This window comes from Heloderma suspectum, chromosome 5 (genome assembly GCF_057233095.1).
Source record: "Heloderma suspectum isolate Gila_16-S chromosome 5, 16-S_ref, whole genome shotgun sequence".
Lineage (NCBI taxonomy): Eukaryota > Metazoa > Chordata > Lepidosauria > Squamata > Helodermatidae > Heloderma > Heloderma suspectum.
This window is the reverse complement of record NC_139462.1, coordinates 206017932-206035878: the sequence shown is the minus strand read 5'-3', so window position 1 is coordinate 206035878 and position 17947 is coordinate 206017932. Positions and strand designations below refer to the sequence as shown.

Sequence of the window (17947 nt, the reverse complement as noted above, 5' to 3'; positions counted from 1 at the left end):
TGTTTTCCCCTTGTGTCTATTTTTAGATTGCAAATCCTGCGGGGGAGGGGCCTGTCCTCTCATGTGCGCCATGTACATAGATGGTGCTCCACAAACAAATAAATCATGCCCTTTATTTATTTATGAAACTTATTTGCCACTAAATATAATTAAATCCCTCAGCAGTTCACAAAAAATTATTAAAATCACATTTAAAATACAATATTAAATACAAAACATTAAAAACATTTCCAACTAAAATAATAATTAAAAAAAACAATTCAAGGAGCAGTAAAATGGAGTGGTGTGATTAATGTAATTACAACTGGGGGGAAGCCTGGGTGAACAGGTGTGTTTTCAGGAGGCATTTAAAAGATGCCACATTTTCTGCCTCCCAAACTGCACAAGGGAGGGTTTTCCAAAGGGTGAGTGCCGCTACTGAGAAGGCCCGCCGTCAGGATATTGTGTGGCGACATTCTGTTAATTTGGGAACGACCAGCAGGGCTCCTCTGATGATCTTAAAGGTCACCTGGATATGTATACGGGAAGGAGGTCTGCTAGGTACCCTGGTCCCAAGTTATTTAGGGCTTTGTACGACTATAACATAACCTTGTACGCGGCTCGGTTGCTAAAAAGCAGGCGGTGCAGTTCTTTTAACACAGATGTTATGTGAGCATAGCTGGGTGTCCCAGGGAGCACCCTCGCTGCTGCATCCTGCACCAACTGCAGCTTCTGAACCACGCACAAGGGCAGCCCCCCTTAGAGTGCACTGCAGTAGTCTAATCATGAGGTTACAAGTGCATGGATGCTGTTCCCTATCCCTGGCATCTCCCATCAGTTCTTCTATGTGTTCTGGAGATCACAGGCCTCACTAATTTACTGACATATGTTCTAGAGCCTGTAAATCCTATCAGCAGCACTGAGCTGCACTGTCGATGGCAGGGCTGCGGAACCTCTTTCAGTCCCGGGCCGAATTCCATTCTGGAAAAACTCTTGCGGCTCACATTCCAGTGGTGGGTGAAAGGGGCAGGGCCAACATTCCCCAAATAACAGCACATTTTAGCTTAAAGCTGTTACTGCCCGAAGCGAAGCCTTATTTATTTACAACATTTGTATACCATTCCACATTTAAACAGATTCTGAGCAGTGAACAAGAGATGCTTTAGGAGAGGCATTTCATTTATGTAAGAGAGGCATTTCAACCTTTTAGAATGGGGTTTAAAAAAAACTGCACCAAAGCAGGAAAACCAACCAACGATTGGTGGTCAGGGGAAATATGATCAGGGGACTGGAAACAAAGCCCTATGAAGAGAGACTGAAAGAGAACTGGGCATATTTAGCCTTGAGAAGAGAAGACTGAGGGGAGAGATGATAGCGCTCTTCAAGTACTTGAAAGGTTGTCGCAGAGAGAAAGGCCAGGATCTCTTCTCGATCATCCCAGCGTGCAGGACACGGAATAATGGGCTCCACTTACAGGAAGCCAGATTCTGGCTGAACATCAGGAAAAACTTCCTGACTGTTAGAGCAATATGACTACCTACTATTCTATGATTCTATGAAAGGGTGAGGGTGTGTGATCCTCTGGGAAAACCTGGAGGGACAGATTTGGTCCTCCAGTGGGCTGGATCAGATTTGACCCCTGCACCTGACATTCTGCACAACTGGTCTATGGGATCTCCATCTTCCTCTTGACTCTCCTTCCTGCTGCTAATTGGCTGCCCTACCCTGTTGACCTGTCTTGCCTGTGCACAGGAAATGCCCACAGGAAGTAAAGAACTCTGGGACTTGTAGTTCTGGAGGGAGAGTCTTGGAAACATACATCTCTTGTCTCTCAAAATACTAGCCCTAGAGTCCCACATACAAGCACAGACAAGCTGTCTCTCACGTTCTTCTAGAGGAAGGCTGGCGTTAGCAGCAAAAGGTTGCTTGTTCTGTTCTAACCCTGCTTTGGATTAGCTCAAGCAAATCTGATAAGGGCTTGACGTCCCATATAGATACAACAGGGAGTTGTAGGCTTGTGGACCAGGTCAGGCTCCCTGGGACCCTGGCCTTGGCAAAATGTATATCTCCCATCCTCATGCCACTGCCCGCAAAAAAGCAGTTTATTGATTCATGACTAATTTTCTTGGAAACCAGGTAATAAAGTGTGGGGCCAGGGGCCAGATCAATTATCAGATAATAATTGTTGGACATAATTACTAAACTGTTGTATCCAAAGTTACACAAGTTACACAAGTTTTCTGTGTTGTAATAATATTTTTAAGATGGCATTTCAAGTCTGACTACATTGTTCATATGTTTTCATCTATGCCTAAGCCTGTTTGGATCCTTGTAAGCTTACATTTTGATTAATTTTGCTAGAAATCCCCCCTTTCTTTTCTTGAACAAAGCAACCATAAATTCAGTATCCCCAATTATAAACACTGGCTAAACAGAAACCCATGTGACATGAGGGTGTTTTTGCAAGATTTCCCAATTTCCCAACTTTTTTTTAATGCTTCATTAGAAGCAAGAATGTTGCAAAGCATGGAAAGGATTTAATATCAATGGAGTGTCTGAAAAAATTTAAGCAGGACTTATTCTTGTGCTGTGGGAGATACAGTGCTATTCTCTTTACCCTCTCTGCTTCTTTCTAATTTATTCTGTTTTTAACTTGGCTTTTTCTCCAAATAAAAAACTAATATTCAGATGTGTTACAGGCTCCAGTCCAATCAATGCACACTTAACCAGGAGTGAACCCCATTAAACACAATGGGGCTTACTTCTGAGTAAATCTACATAGGATTGTGCTGCCAGTTTCCCTATGTATAATTTTATGCACAAATCTGCTCTGAATAAGAATTTAATTAGTGCTCTCCATTAGTTGAGGTAGACTTTTAGAGCCTGAAGAACTTTGGAGGTCCTCTTCTAGATCAATGCCCTGCTCATGCCAGATCTGGAGTGCAAGATACAGCATCCCTGACAGATGGCTGCCCAGCCTCCATTTAAATACCTCCAGGGAAGGAGAGCCCCATCCCCTCCTCAGGCTGTTCATGCCGCTGTCGAGCAGCTCATACTGTTTGGACATTTCCCCTGATGTTTAGCTGCATTCTGCTGCTTCTCTGCCATTTCTACTAGGGCTGTGCACTGCTTCAGCCCAAAGCCCGAACTCCGAGACGAAGAGGGGCACTTCCAGCCGCTTTGTGGTGCTTCTGAGGTGAAGCAGAGGGGGCATGAAGCAGCACGAAGCGGGCCGGGTCACTCTGAAGTGCTTCGGTGTGATCTGGAAGCCCAGCGGTGCTGTTGCTGCTGCCCAGCTCCCAGCTCCTTACCTGGGTCCTATGGATGCTCACCGGCAGCCATCTTCTTGTTCCAGAGAGCCACCATTTTAAAAATGGCAACTCCCTGGAACAAGAAGATGGCTGCTGGTGTGCGTCCCGAGGGCCCAGGTAAGGAGCTGGGGGCTGGAGTGATGTGTTGGGGGTGGGGGCGGGCGAAGCAGGATTCAGCTGTCTGACTCCGACATTCATAGGGGCTCAGAAAATTAATTCCACTTGGCTATCTGATGAGTGGTGAGGGGGAGCTTCTCTTGGGAGTCGGCAACCCCAGCGGACCGATTGCAGAAAGGGTTCTGATGAAGGGATTGAAGAAACGAGGAGTTCTGGTGCAAAGGCGCCTTGGACACGTGCCGGGGTCCAGCGGGGGGACTGAGGAGGACCGAGGGAGAAAACAAGCTGCGTCAAGTGAGCCAACAACCAGCCCATGGTGGCTTATTCTCAGGGTGACTTCACGTAACCTGTGAGCTCGCCCGTTGTTCTTAAAATGTGGAGTGTTGACCAATTGTTATAGCAGTTGCTTTGCATAGGGCAGGGCAGCCCGCGAGCATCTGTGGTAACTGTCCTATTTCTACATGTATGTGAATCCATTCTTCTTAACAGCTTGTGTTACATGATAACCTCTGATTTCTTTTCAGAGTAACTTGCCAACGGAACAAAGGAAATAATCAGGAATCACTTACCTTTTGTTACTACAGCAAGTGAGCGGAATGTGTATTTCTACTGATTTACTTAAACGTTGCTATTTATTATATCAAGCTGCCTTACACATAGTCAAGGCAAACCGGGAAATAACTGTGGCACCTTTAAGACTAACATATTTATTCTGGCATAAGCTTTCATGGACACTGCCCACTTCATCAGATGCATTTTGTTAGTCTTTAAGGTCCATGAAGCTCTTTATTGCTTTTGCTGAAACAGACTAACACAGCTACCCCTCTGGAAAGATGATAACTATATGTATTACAGGTCATCTTCCCTCAAGGCTTCATTATGGACCTCCCATAATGTAACAAAAACAATGAAAAACAATGAAACCCTGGTGCAATGATAAAGTTACTATCTAAACAAAACTAGTTGGAACATAGAGAGGGACGAGTATTTATAATAAGAATAATAGTTCACATTTGCATAGTGCAAGATGTGTTCTGTCTCACCGACTCAATATTTGTGTTAAAACGTTGTAGGAAGGGAGAACTTCAGACTTCTTGATATTCCTGTTGAGCAGCTCCAAACCTACCACTGCTATATGCTAGATCTTTCAGTCAATCAATCAATCAATCAATCAAGATGAAAGTACTGTGATTGTATGGAAGTCCTGCAATAGCCAGCTATTTAGGGCAGTGCATGATGTTATTTCCCTTAATTCAAATTTGGAATCCATGCTGGAATAGCCCAATTTAAGACCCAAAGCATAAATCACTTTAAAGAGTAACAATTTCATCTTTTTTCGTCTTTTTTTACACTAGAGTATGCGCAGGGGGAGCTGATCTGGATTGGGACCCTAGTGTGGGAGGTGGGGGGGGGCATTAAGCCTTCCAGCTGCTGCAGTCCTGATCCAGATCAGGCACCCACACTTGCAATTTATATTGCCAATAGTGGGTAAAAAGAATTGTTCTGAAGCAAGAAGCAAAGCTGCTTTGTTTTTAGATTTGGCATGCATGCATGCATTGTAGTACTGCAGGCAGTGGAGGCTGGTGGCTCCAATATCAGTGGGGCAGAGAATCCGCTCCAGGTTTCAGTCAAAACTCTAAAGGAGTTATCCAAGGTGTGGAGCACCTTGGATAGCTCCTTTGGAGTTCTGACTAGTTCTGAGTGAAACCCAGAGCAGATTCACTGCCCCACTTACATCAGAGCCACCAGCCTCCACTGACTGCAGGTAGTACCTTGGAAGAGGCAATCTCTTCTCCTTCATACAGAACAGAATGCCTTTAATAAAATGGTACATGGCAAATGCCATCTTTTAAAAAATATTTCTATTAACATTATACATACATACATACATACATCTATGCTGCCTGAGTAATTGAGGACATCTGTTTAGTTAATTAAAAGTTTTTAATTGATTCAGTCTGATTGCCTGAATCAATTAAAATTTAGAATAGCTTTTCAGGGTTTGGCATGTTGCAATAATGGTGGAATTAACTTATTATGTTAAAGCAAGGCAAGACCAAATGTTTGAAAACAGGTGTATTGAGAGATGGAGTGTCCTTGCTGCTTTTTGAAATAATACATTTCAGGAAAATGTTTGTTCTTATTCTTCGTTTTCACTTATTTGAATCAATGTATTTAATAATTTTCATGTAATAACATTTAATTTTTTAAAGAAGTGTTTAACTGATTAATGTTACCAATTAATTAATTAAGGTTGACATCCTGTACCCGCTTTATCTGAGAGTAAGCCCCATTGAACAAAATGGGACTTACTTTTGAGAAGATACATAGGGTTGCACCATAAATGTTACAACCTGATTAACACAAAACAAAACATGATACATTGGGATCACAAGCAAATCACAAATGCAAAGAGATTTCAGTGATCTGTAACCTTGAATTAGAGTGAATATTTGGAAGAAGAAAAACAAGTAAAAGACAGAGTCCCTCAGTTTACTAGCCAAATCTTGATTCGGCCAACAGATTTTCTGTGGAATCCTGTTGCTGGCAGGGAAATGGAATTCCCTCAGAAAATTTAACTGATTCTTAATCCACAATGTTTACCCTAAGGAATCCAGTCCCTTTCTGGTAGTAACATGGCACACTTTGAGTGCTGACATTTAATGTTTGTCAACATCTCATTTTGCTGTTGTTGGCTATGAGGCAATAATCAGAGAACATTTGAAAATAAATGTTGTGGAACTTCATTGCTGATGATGACCTTTCGGATCCTCTGACAGGCCGTGAGTTATAATAACCATTAGGAGCACATTTTGATGAAAATGTCCACCTCAACCATGGATGGTCCACGGTGTGTTAGTCTGACCTTTCTTCTCATTTGATGATGGAGTTGTAGGGCTCGGATCATGGTCTCAAGAAATAATACACCGGATCACTCAAAGGACTGTTACTCACTCAAGTTACTTTTCTAATTAAGGCCAAAAAGTACCACAAGGGAGGGAGTCTGGAAGAGTTGCTAAAGATGGGCTATGTACATCTCATACTTACATAGTGCTAGAAGTGTTTACCTTTCCTAGATTTCCTTTGCTAAGTGTTGGACAGCAAGAGATACATTTATTTTACGTAAGGAGGGTCAGCTTCATCATACACGTCAGCAAAGCTTCTTATTCAATTGATCACTTCATCTTTAAGGTTAGTTACAAGACCCTTCGTTGTTTTTCTGCAACATGAATAAGGATACCCTCTGGAAATAGTTATAGGATGTGAAACGTACTTGAACATGTGCAGTGCGATCCTAAGCATGTTTACTCAGAAGTTAGTGTCATTGACTTCAGTAAGACTAAAAGTATGTTGAGGATCGCACATGCACACACACCAACTTTTGTTAACCCTTTAAAAATTTATTGCAGATTTAACAGCCAGGAGCACCATTTTAGAAAGGAGACAGAATTCATCCATGTAGTATGTCAAATTCGTGTGTAGGTTACAAGAGTTTCTAAAGCATGATCTATTATTATTATTATCCCACTTTATTTGCTAAAAACCATCAAGGCAGTGCACAGCAATGTAAAACAATAAAATCGCAAAACAATAAAAACAAGTTTTTTATTAAAATTCTTTATTAAAAATTGTGAAACATTAGAACATTAAACCTTATTGGTCTGTCACACCCCCACATACTCCCAACAGCTTTTCACTCATTCTTTTTAAAGCACATACAAATACAAATGTGAGGAAATTTTAATTATTCTTGTAAACCACCCTGGGAATAGAACAATTTAAGACCAGCATGTTTTTTTTTTTAAAAAAAAAATAATGATGGGATGGATCCAGTTTTAGTCATATTTGGAGTAGACCCACTGAAATAAATTACTTGACCAATTCACTTAAAGGACTGCCTTTACCCATATCAGCCTGCCTGCACTTTAAGATCAGCAAGTGAGGTCCTTCTCATCTGCCCACCTGTGAGAGCAGTAAGGTGGGTGACCACACGTGAGAGGGCCTTCTCTGCATTGGCCGCACACCTCTGGAATAAATTGTCATTAGGGATCCACCATGCTCCATCATTGCAGTCTTTTAAGTAGATCTTGAAAATGTTGCTGTTTTTTTACTCTGGCCTTCTCCTGATATGATTGCTATTGTTGCTTGTTCTTGTTGCTGTTTTTACTGCTGTTTTTGTTGTTGGTTTTTATTGCTGTTTTTACTGCTGTTTTTATTGCATTCTTACTGTTTTATCGCTCTTAATATTGTATCGGTTTTATGTGTTTTATTGCTTGGGAGGGCTTCTGCCTTGATAGGTGGCCAAGAAATATTTTAAATAAAAATAAATAATAAAAAAAATGGGACTTATGGCAGTCATTACTCATTTAAGCCCCATTTATTTTAATGGATCTTATCTATGTCTAAATCTGGATTCAGCCCAGTTATGTGTGAATAACGGGGAGTCATATATAATTCAGCCAAAGTCTGCACCAGATCAGCTATCTAGCCGCGAATGCAGGGTGGCTGAAGCACAGAGGAGAAGATCCCCTCCGCACTGCTGTTGTCCTGTGTTGGATAGGTAGTCGCCTCCGAGTTTGGAGGTGGCCACCTATCCCAATAGGATTGTGCCCTTGGTGTACTTGACTCTGTATTGGATTGTGGTTGCTCAGTGGTTGCAGAAAGATATTGTTCAGTCATTAAGTCGTGTCCGACTCTTCGTGACCCCATGGACCATGGCACGCCAGGCCTTCCTGTCCTCCGCTCTCTCCCGGCTGTGCTCAGTTTCATATTCATTGCATCGGTGATGCTATCTAGCCATCTCATCCTCTGCCGTCCTCTTCTCCTTTTGCCTTCAATCTTTCTCAGCATCAGGGTCTTTTCCAGAGAGTTTTCTCTTCGCATTAGGTGGCCAAAATATTTGAACTTCAGCTACAGTATCAGGGTGGATTTCCTTTAGGATGAACTGATTTGACCTCCTTGCAGTCCAGGGGACTCGTAAGAGTCTTCTCCAGCACCACAGTTCGAAAGCATCAATTCTTCGGCGCTCAGCCTTCCTTATAGTCCAGCTCTCACAGCCATACGTTACTACTGGGAAAACCACTGCTTTGATTATATGAACCTTTGTCGGCAAGGTGATGTCTCTGCTTCTTACTATGCTGTCTAGGTTTGCCATAGCTTTCCTCCCAAGGGGCAAGCGTCTTTTAATGTCATGGCTACAGTCACCGTCTGCAGTGATCTTGGAGCCCAAGAAAATAAAATCTGTCACTGCTTCCATTTCTTCCCCTTCTATATGCCAGGAAGTGATGGGGCCAGATGCCATGATCTTAGTTTTTTTAATGTTGAGTTTCAAACCAGCTTTTGTACTTTCCACTTGCAGAAAGATTACATTTTTATTGTAATAAAAATATTGTAAATCTTTATATAAAGATTTACATTTTTATATGTAAACCACTTAGGAATTTTATTATATTAAGTGCAATAATAATAATAATAATAATAATAATAATTCCCTCTCACAGGCACAATCCTGCCTCCCCCACCCCATCAGAAACTGGTTGGCTGGGACCTCTCAAAATCAACTTCAAGGCGGAATTGGGTAAAGAATGGAGAGAGAAAGGCACTCCTGTTGGTTTCCTAAACTTCTTTCATCTCTTTCTGGATGACCCTCATGGACAAAACCCTATTAGATTCTCCTTATTTGGCTGATGGCGAATACTGGTGGAGTGGAGAACATATCAAAGTCAAGGTGCAGAAAAACTGAAAGAGGCCTTGGAAGAATCGCACAGAACGATCAACAGGAGTGTGCATGTGCTTGCAGCAGATTCAGTGTTTCCTCATCCCTGCTTAAGCAAATATCCTCAGTCCTGGTTGCTTTTTTTTAAGGCCCCAATCTACCCTAGTCCCAATACTTGTCCAGTCTGAAATTCATGCCAAACTATTTGTATGTCTATTTAATCACATCCTCTGAGATCTGTCTAGGTTAATTTTTTTTCTTCCAGGGAATTTAATTTAACTTAATCCAGAAGGAAGTACCAAATACACTGTAAGCTGCATTTCCTCCTTTCTGGTCTCCCCTTCTGTCTGCCTGGTGTACAGTCTCACGGTCCCTGCCTCATCCTTCCTCCTCAGGGGCCAGATAAGAGAAAGGAAAGAAGGAGGGGTGGGGGAGAGCGGGAGGGTGAGTGAAAGTGACAGTCTGAGACAAAGGGGGCACTTAAGTGGAGATTAACAAAAATAACAGAGAAACATCAACATCTGCTTCTGCCATTATCGCATTATGCGGGTAATTACAACATTGGCTTCTCTCGCAAGGAGAACAATGCAAGGCAGTACACCTTAGTAAACAAAGGCATGGATTTGAAGCACCTCAGCCCATTCTGTATAAACTGTTTTAGATCCAAAGGACACGTCCTCCGTATAAACTGTTTTAGATCCAAAGGACACGTCCTCCGGTTGTGTTGATCAGGGTTTTATATAATAACCAATTTCATGTGTTAGACTGGCACAATGCTACATTTCTAAGCAATTTAACATACAGTAATTCCGAACAAAAAACATACGATTCCCCTGTGCCCTACCAATCTTTGAGATTGAATGGGAGGATTAGATGTCCCTCAGGTGTCAAGGACAAAATCTTAGAACAATCAGCCATAAAGGCTTCTGAGACAGGTATGGAGACATAGCAAGATGTTACACCTGGTTTCATCAATGTGCTTGAAGTTCGGAGAGTTTTATTTATGTTTTATTAAATTTTATTTCTTTTTTATCATAGGAGTATCTGAAAATCTACTTTCCACACTGCTGTTGAGGAGGGGCCATCGCTCAGTGGTAGAGCACATGCTTTGCATACAAAAGGTCCAGGGTTCAATCCCTGACATCTCCAGATAGGATTGGGGAAGAATCCTGCCAGAAACCTTGGAGAGCCACTGCCAGTCAGTGTTGACAATACCAGGGTGCAGGAAATTTCCTAACTGCACACCCTCACTGGCAGGATGGCAGGCAGAGCCAGGGTTATGCTTCTATTGTTGGCATGCAGGTTGATGTGTATACATATGGGTACATATTCAGTATAACGCTATAATTCATTATGAAATTATGTCATGGAAAATTTCTCCTTCATTTTGTTCATGCAATAAAGTGGGCTGTAGAAAGAAAATCAGAAAAGTGCTTCCGGATCAGACCAAAGATCCTTCTTGTTCTGCATCCTGTTACCCACAACGATCAACCAGGTGCCTTCAGGAAGCCGCAAAGCAGGTCATGGAGATGATGGCCCTCTCCTAGGTTCCAAAAGTGCTAGGAACATGCTATCATCCCCCAGAGCAGAATGCTCAGAGTGACCTTGAGTCTGAGATGGAAAACGAAATCAGGGAGGCCTCCAAACAAGGAAGTGTTGTAATAATGGGAGACTTCAATTACGCCCACATTGATTGGATAAATGCATGTTCCAACCACGAGAAAGAGGTTAAATTTCTAGATGCCCTAAATTAGGGCTCTGCACTGCTTCAGCCCGAGGCCTGAACCCCGAGTTGAAGCGGGCTGCTTCAGGTCACTTTGAGCCCCTTCTGAGGTGAAATGGAGTGGGCACGAAGTGACCCGGAGTGGGTCAGGGGCTCTCTGAAGCACTCGGTGTGCTTTGGAGTTTCAGCAGCCCTGGCCCAGCCGTGCCAGGTCCTTACCTGAGCTGCCACTGCCTCCTCCGTCGCTGCCACCACCACTGCCATTGCCGTCCTTGCTGCTGCCACCATCCTCACCACCATCATTGCCGCCCTCACCGCCCCTGCTGCCTCCACCACTGCCATCCTCACCGCCTTCTCTGCCACCAACTCCTGAGGCGCACACGCCGACTCTTACTGCAGGGAGTTGCCATTTTAAAAATGGTGACTCCCTGCAGTAAGAGTCAGCATGCATGTCCAGGCCTCAGGAGTTGGCAGCAGCGAGGATGGTGGCGGCAGTGGAAGTGAGGGCAGCGGCAAGGTAAGGGGGTTTGCGCGGGGGCATTGGGGGGACCCGAAGTGGGGTTCGACATATAAATCCCGCTTCGGGTTCGGGGCCAAGTCTGGTCGGCGGCCCCCGAATCTGCCTGAGCCGAATCGGGCCCACCTCCGGATCCACGAAGCGGCTTCTGAGTCAGATTGGGGGGTCCCTGCACAGCCCTGCCCAAAATGATTGCCCTAGAACAGTTGATCAAGGAACCAATCAGTGGGGAGGTGACCTTGGGTTTAATCCTAAGTGGTGTCGCCCAGGACCTAGTACGAGGCGTAAATGTTGTTGAATGGATGCACTTTTGTACAGAATTTTGCCCAATATACACATTTCTGCAAGAAATGTTCCCAATATAATGCAATTTTGAATTTTCTTTTTTACTAATATACCCAGTTTTGTGTGCACTTTCCCCTAAAATACACATCTGTACACATTTTTGATTGGAGAACTCCATTGCCAATTATGCGAAGTGCAAGTTTTGAAGGATAATTGTGTTTCGGTTTGCATATTGGTTTGCCAGTGAGAAATTAGGTAAATTCCCAGTAAAATGTGAACAGAACAAATTTCTCCCCCATCCCTAATCTTAGACTGATATCCTACAATGATGTACTTGGGAGCAATTCCTACTGAAATCTGTGGTTAATCTCTAAGTAAACACTCATGGGGATCAAACTCCACCACAGCCATTCTTTTGAAATACATCAATTCATAGCCCGTGCACTAGTCAGCAGTGGTATGATTGCCTACAGATTAGCAGAATTAAGATAATCTGGTGTCAGGAGTAGGCATGCTGGAGAAATTTGAGATGGACGAAAATGAGCTCAGATTTCTAAGAATGCAACCTGTGGAATCCACTGCGGAGCGACCCCCTTGGGCCACTCGGAGTCCTTGGACTTTTGGATGATTTCCCCCCAAAATGTACACATATAAATTCGTAGGAAAATATGTAAGTTTCTGCTGAGGAAATGTTGAGTGGAATGGGGGACAATATGCTAAATGTTACATACTAAGGTAAATTATGTAAATACTTACGTAAATACTTACGTAATTATTTATGTATTTTTTCCGCATGACAAAAAGAATATTGCATCTGTCTGTGAGTGAATGACAGCACAAAAGGCACCTGACAATCCATGAAACACAGACAGAGCAGATCTTACACAGAGAGGACTGGTCTTGCTTTTCAAATGTTAAAGTTCTTGCTTTTCAAATTAGAGTTTGGCAAAGAGGGGTGGGGGGACAAATGGGTGGGGGCTGATATTGCCGACGCGTCATACTTGCACATCTCCAGTTTCATGGTGGATGACAATTTACGGATTAAACACGCAAAGCAGCTTCTTACTGCTTCACAGAAGAGGATGTCTAGTTCTGGGTGACTTCACCTTCCATGCTGAGGCTGTCTCTGGAGCTCCAGCTCAGGACTTCATGACCACCATGGGATTGTCTCAGTTTGTCATTGGCCTAACACATGAAGCAGGGCATCCCCTTGATTTGGTTTTTGCTCCAAGCTGTGAGATGAATAATCTGAAAACTGGGGGGAGGAGAGGGGTGTCCAAGTAACCCCATTGTCATGGTCAGATCATTTCCTGGTGAGATTTGAAGTCATGGCGTTACTTCCCTCCTGCAAGGGTGGAGGACCCATTCAGATGGTCTGGCCCAGGAGACTGATGGAATCTGATGGATTTCTGAATGCTCTTGAGGATCTTCCAGTAGAGAAAGCTGATGATCCAGCCGAGGCCCTAGCTTCACTGTGGAACAGTGATTTGTGGAGGGCCATTGACTCAATTGCACCTGAGTGCCCTCTCTGGTGCTGTGGAGCCCATTCTGCTCCCCAGTATACTGAAGCTATGGGCAATGAAACATCCTGGACATTGGTTAGAGTGCAAATGGCACAAGTCTCAAAGTGAAGATGACTGAGCACACTCTAGAGCACATAATCGTGCCTATTGCGTGGCGGTGCGGACAGCAAAGAAGGCTTACTTTGCTGCCTCCATTGCGTCCTCAAGTAGCCGTCTAGTGGAGCTCTTTCGGGTGGTCCAGGGACTGTTAACACTCTCTTAGGGATGGCGTGAGCATCCAGTTGTGGCTTGAAGCCTGATGAGAAGTTGCCGGTTCGGCCCCACAGACACCAGTTTGCAGACCTGAGCTCTTGCCCAACTCGCGGTGTGCTGAGTCAGTTCGAGCAAGCACTCGGGCGCCCGCTCTCTCAGCAAGGAGAGGGGAAGAAGGCAGCGCCTCTCTTCCTTGCCCCATCCTTGCTATAGCGACAGTGGCGCGGGAAAGGCTGGTCGTTTTCCGTAAGTTTTCCTCGCCTTATGGAAAATGACCACCTTGTCCCTTGCTGCCGCCACTGTAGCAAGTGGGGGTGGAGGGAAGAAGGAGGCACCTATCCTCTTCTCCCCCCCATCTGCTGGAGGCCAGGGCGACAGGCTGGGGGGTAGCTGCCGAGGCTCTTTTCCTGTGCCGGCCTTTGACAGCTGGCGCGAGGAAGAGGGGCGGCGGCAGCACCCTAGCGCTCTCTCCCTGGCCTCCTCTAGAGAGGGTGAGAGGCTGGGGGGTGGCTGCTGAGGCCCTTTCCCCCCGCGCCGGGCCTTGACAGCTGGCGTGAGGAAGAGGGGCAGCTCGCAGGCCCGGGCTGTGCAAGGTGCGGGGGGCATTTCGTTGAGCTCCCCCCATCTTGGACAGAGATGGGCTCGTCCATCCCTACACTCTCCCCAGTGAATGAGGCCCTGGTCCCCTCAAGGATCTGCTGTGACCTTTTTGCATTGCACTTTGAGGACAAAATTGCTCGTCTCTGCAGTGAAGTTGATGCTGTTGTTAGCGCAGTTCCAGCTGAGGTGTCTGATGCCACCATCTGCCTGATTTCGTGGGTATTCCATAATTTACCAGTTTCATTTGGTATTCTGTTTTTAAAATAGCATAATTTTAATCTGGTGTTTTAATCTTTTTATCCTTTTACTGTTTTATCTCTTGTGTTCACCACTCCGAAATCTGTTCTAGATATGGAGCAGTATACAAATATTGTAAATAAATAAATAAATAAATAAATTTCTATTACGGTTTTCTTAGAAATGCTGAAACAAAGAATGTCACAGTTTCTACATAAAGACTCACAAGATTTGCAAGGAAATCTTGTGAGGACCTGTGATAAGTCCTGTTGAACAATTCCACCAGTGTGTGTAAGTTCCAGTGAAGAGGATCCTTTGAATCTTTTGGCATCTGGTTGCAGTTTTACAGGGTTTATTTATTTATTTACTGTACTTTTAAACTGCCCAATAACTGAAGTTCTCTGGACATTGTACTATAATTAAACAAAAATAATAAACAAAAAAAAAATACAGCACAAAATAAAACCAAAATCAAACCTGCAGCAACAGATAAAATTGTTACAACACCATAAAACCAGATTAAAAGCAGGATGGCATGATTTCAAGTTGATGCCACCCTTCTTTGTTCAGCTTCGGGTGAAATAAACAGACTACCTCTTCCCATGAAGTTGTTGTGTGAAAACCTTCCATTGGCACTTAGGGAGCTGGTTGTCTGTAGGCATCAGCCAGGTAGCAAGCCATGGGTTAGCATATTCACACAACAATGGCTCAACAGAGATGTCAGTTCACTTCGTGGATGGAGCATAAAGAAGGTCAGCATCTTATATCCATCAGGAGGTTTGGGGTGCGGTGTCATCAATATGCGGATGACACGCAGCTCTACCTCTCATTCAAATCTTCACCAAGGTTGGCCGTAGAATCCCTGTCCAAATGTCTGGAGATGGTGAGTGGCTGGATGGGGAGGAATAAGCTGAAGCTGAACCCTGACAAGACCAAGGTACTTTTGGTGGGAGACAAGAGGAGGCTGGGGGATGTTGACCTGGTGTTGAATGGGGTACGGCTACCCTTGAAAGACCAGGTCCGCAGCCTGGGGATCATTTTGGACTCCCAGCTGTCCATGGAGGCTCAGGTGTCAGCTGTGAGCCAGACAGCGCTGTATCAACTCCATCTGATACGGCGGCTGCGCCCCTGCCTTCCCGACCATCTGCTCCCATCCGTAGTACATGCCCTGGTCTCCTCTCGTTTAGACTACTGTAATGCGCTCTACGTGGGGTTACCCTTGAAGACGGTTCAGAAGCTGCAGCTGGTACAGAATGCAGCGGCTTGCCTGATTAAAGGCAGCCGCCGGCGAGATCACATCACTCCAGTGCTGAAGGAGTTGCACTGGTTACCAGTTGTTTTCCGGGCCAAATTCAAGGTGTTGGTTTTGACCTTTAAAACCCTATATGGTTCCGGCCCAGCCTATCTTAAGGAGCGCCTCCAGCAGCACCAGACAGGCCGCTTAACAAGATCAGCCTCGGATGGCCTTCTCTCTGTCCCATCAGCCAGGACAGCTAGACTGGTGGGGATGAGGGAGAAGGCCTTTTCTTTGGTGGCCCCCACTCTGTGGAACTCCCTCCCTAGGGAACTCCGCCATGCCCCCTCTTTAATGATCTTCCATCGTGCATTAAAAACGTGGTTGTTCAGGCAGGCATTTGGGGTGGGTTAGGGTATTTTAGAAAATGTTTTTATTGTAGAATTTTATTGTTTTAAACTGTTTTATTGTATGCTGTACATCGCCCAGAGTGGCTGGGTGATCAGCCAGATGGGCGATTAATAAATTTAATAATAATAATAATAATAATAATAAAATAAATAAATAAATAAATATGGATTGAGCCAGCAGACAGAACATTTTCAAGTGAGAACTACATGAATATAAGAAAATCCCTGCAAGATGAGACCAAAGGTCCATCAAGCCAGCTTTCCCCAACCTGATGCCCGCCAGATGTGTTGAGCTACAATTTCCAGTATCCCTGACCATTAGCCATGGTAGCTAGGACTGCTGGGAGTTGTAGTCCTAAAGATCTGGCAGGCACCAGGTTGGGGAAGGCTCCCCCAGAATGCCGAGGGTCAACTCTCAGTGACTCAGTCTGATGATTTTGCAAAACGCTTTGCTGATAAAATTGCTCATATTCATTCTGAGTTAGACTCTATATTAAGGGCAGCATTTGTGGGGCTGACTTAGGCATCTTGATGGATGAGTTTCACCTTGTTCAGCCTGAGGAGGTGATCAAGTTGCTTGGGGGGCTGAGGCCATCCACCTATTTGTTGGACCCATGGCTATCTTAGCTGATAAAAGCTGCCAGAGGAGGGCTGGCCAGATGAGATGGGATGCAAGCAGGGTTGTGTCCATGCTCAGTCAAGGAAGCAGTTGTAAGACCACTGCTACAGATATTCTTTTTGGATCTCACCATCCTAGGTAATTACTGCAGTTCCCAATCTCTCGTTGTTGAGTAAGGTCCCAGAGCGGATAGCAATGCAACTCCAGGCTTTCTTAGATGATGCTGAGTATTTGGATCTTTTCCAATCTGGGTTCAGGCCCAGTTTTGGGATAGAAATAGCCTTAGTACATGACCTACAGTGGAAACTAGATGGGGAGAGTGAGTTGGTATTATTCCGCTGGACCTTTCAGTGGCATTCGATATTTGAACCAGAATGGAACCAGACTGCTGGTGCTTAACATTAAGAAGGTGGCAGAGCAGCTTTTAAACTGAACCCTGGATGCGGGGGGGGGGGGAGCTGACAGAACCTGGGACGCATCTGGTTCAGGTTGAATCATCCCTAGGGTGAAGGTGAAAATGTTTCCGATCGCCTAAATGGGGACAGGGAAGGAACAGGCCAGGAGCATATGGTGAAACATGATAGCCAATCCAAGAAGCCTAAGAGCCATAGCAGAAGACACCTGTCAGAGACACCTGGGGAGGGACACTGTGTGTAGCTGTTTCTATGCTAGTGCTAGAAGGCTCTGAACCAAGGGGGGAGACTTGGAGTGCTTGCTGATAAAGGAGAACTTAGATATAAGGGGTGTAATGGAAACCTGGCAGAACGGAGAGAGTCATCTATGGATATAAACTCTATAGGACAGGGTGTACTGGGGGAGATGTTGCTCTGTACAGGAATAGTGTCAAACAGACTAGATGATCTAGAAGGGGCAGACTCCTCCACGGAAGCACCATGGGTGACAATACTGGGCTCCAAAAGTAATTTAGTACTAGGGTCATGCTATCGTCCCCCAGACCTGAACACTCAGGGTGATCTTGAGATGGAAAATGACATCGGGGAGGCATCCAAATGAGGAAGTGTTGTAATAATGGGGGACTTCAGTTACCCCCACATTGACTGGATAAATGCATGTTCCTGTCATGACAAAGTGGTTAAATTTCTCAATGCCCTAAATGACTGTGCCCTCGGACTCTTGGTCATGGAACTGACCAGGAGGGAGGTGACCCTGGATTTAATCCTAAATGGTGCTAAACAGGACCTAGTGCAAGATGTGAGTGTTGCTGAACCAATTGGAAACAGGGCTGACAGTACCTATCGGGTTTATCATGCTTTTCACACCTTGTTCATGAATGATTTGGAATTAGGAGTGAGCATGGAGGTGGCCAAGTTCATTGAAGACACCAAATTATTTAGGGTGGTTAAAAAAGGGGGGGTGCGAAGAGCTCCAAAAGGATCTCTCCAAAATGGGAGAATGGGCATCAA

At 44.6% G+C, this 17947-nt stretch overlaps 1 long non-coding RNA gene across 1 annotated transcript; it reads left to right on the top strand.

Moving 5' to 3' along the window:
• The first annotated feature begins 3332 nt into the window (after window positions 1-3332).
• LOC146345115 (uncharacterized) lies at window positions 3333-9616 on the top strand. The gene is made up of 3 exons (XR_014792626.1): window positions 3333-3407; window positions 3932-3994; window positions 8909-9616. It is a non-coding gene; the product is annotated as an uncharacterized LOC146345115 (long non-coding RNA).
• Window positions 9617-17947: the final 8331 nt, after the last annotated feature.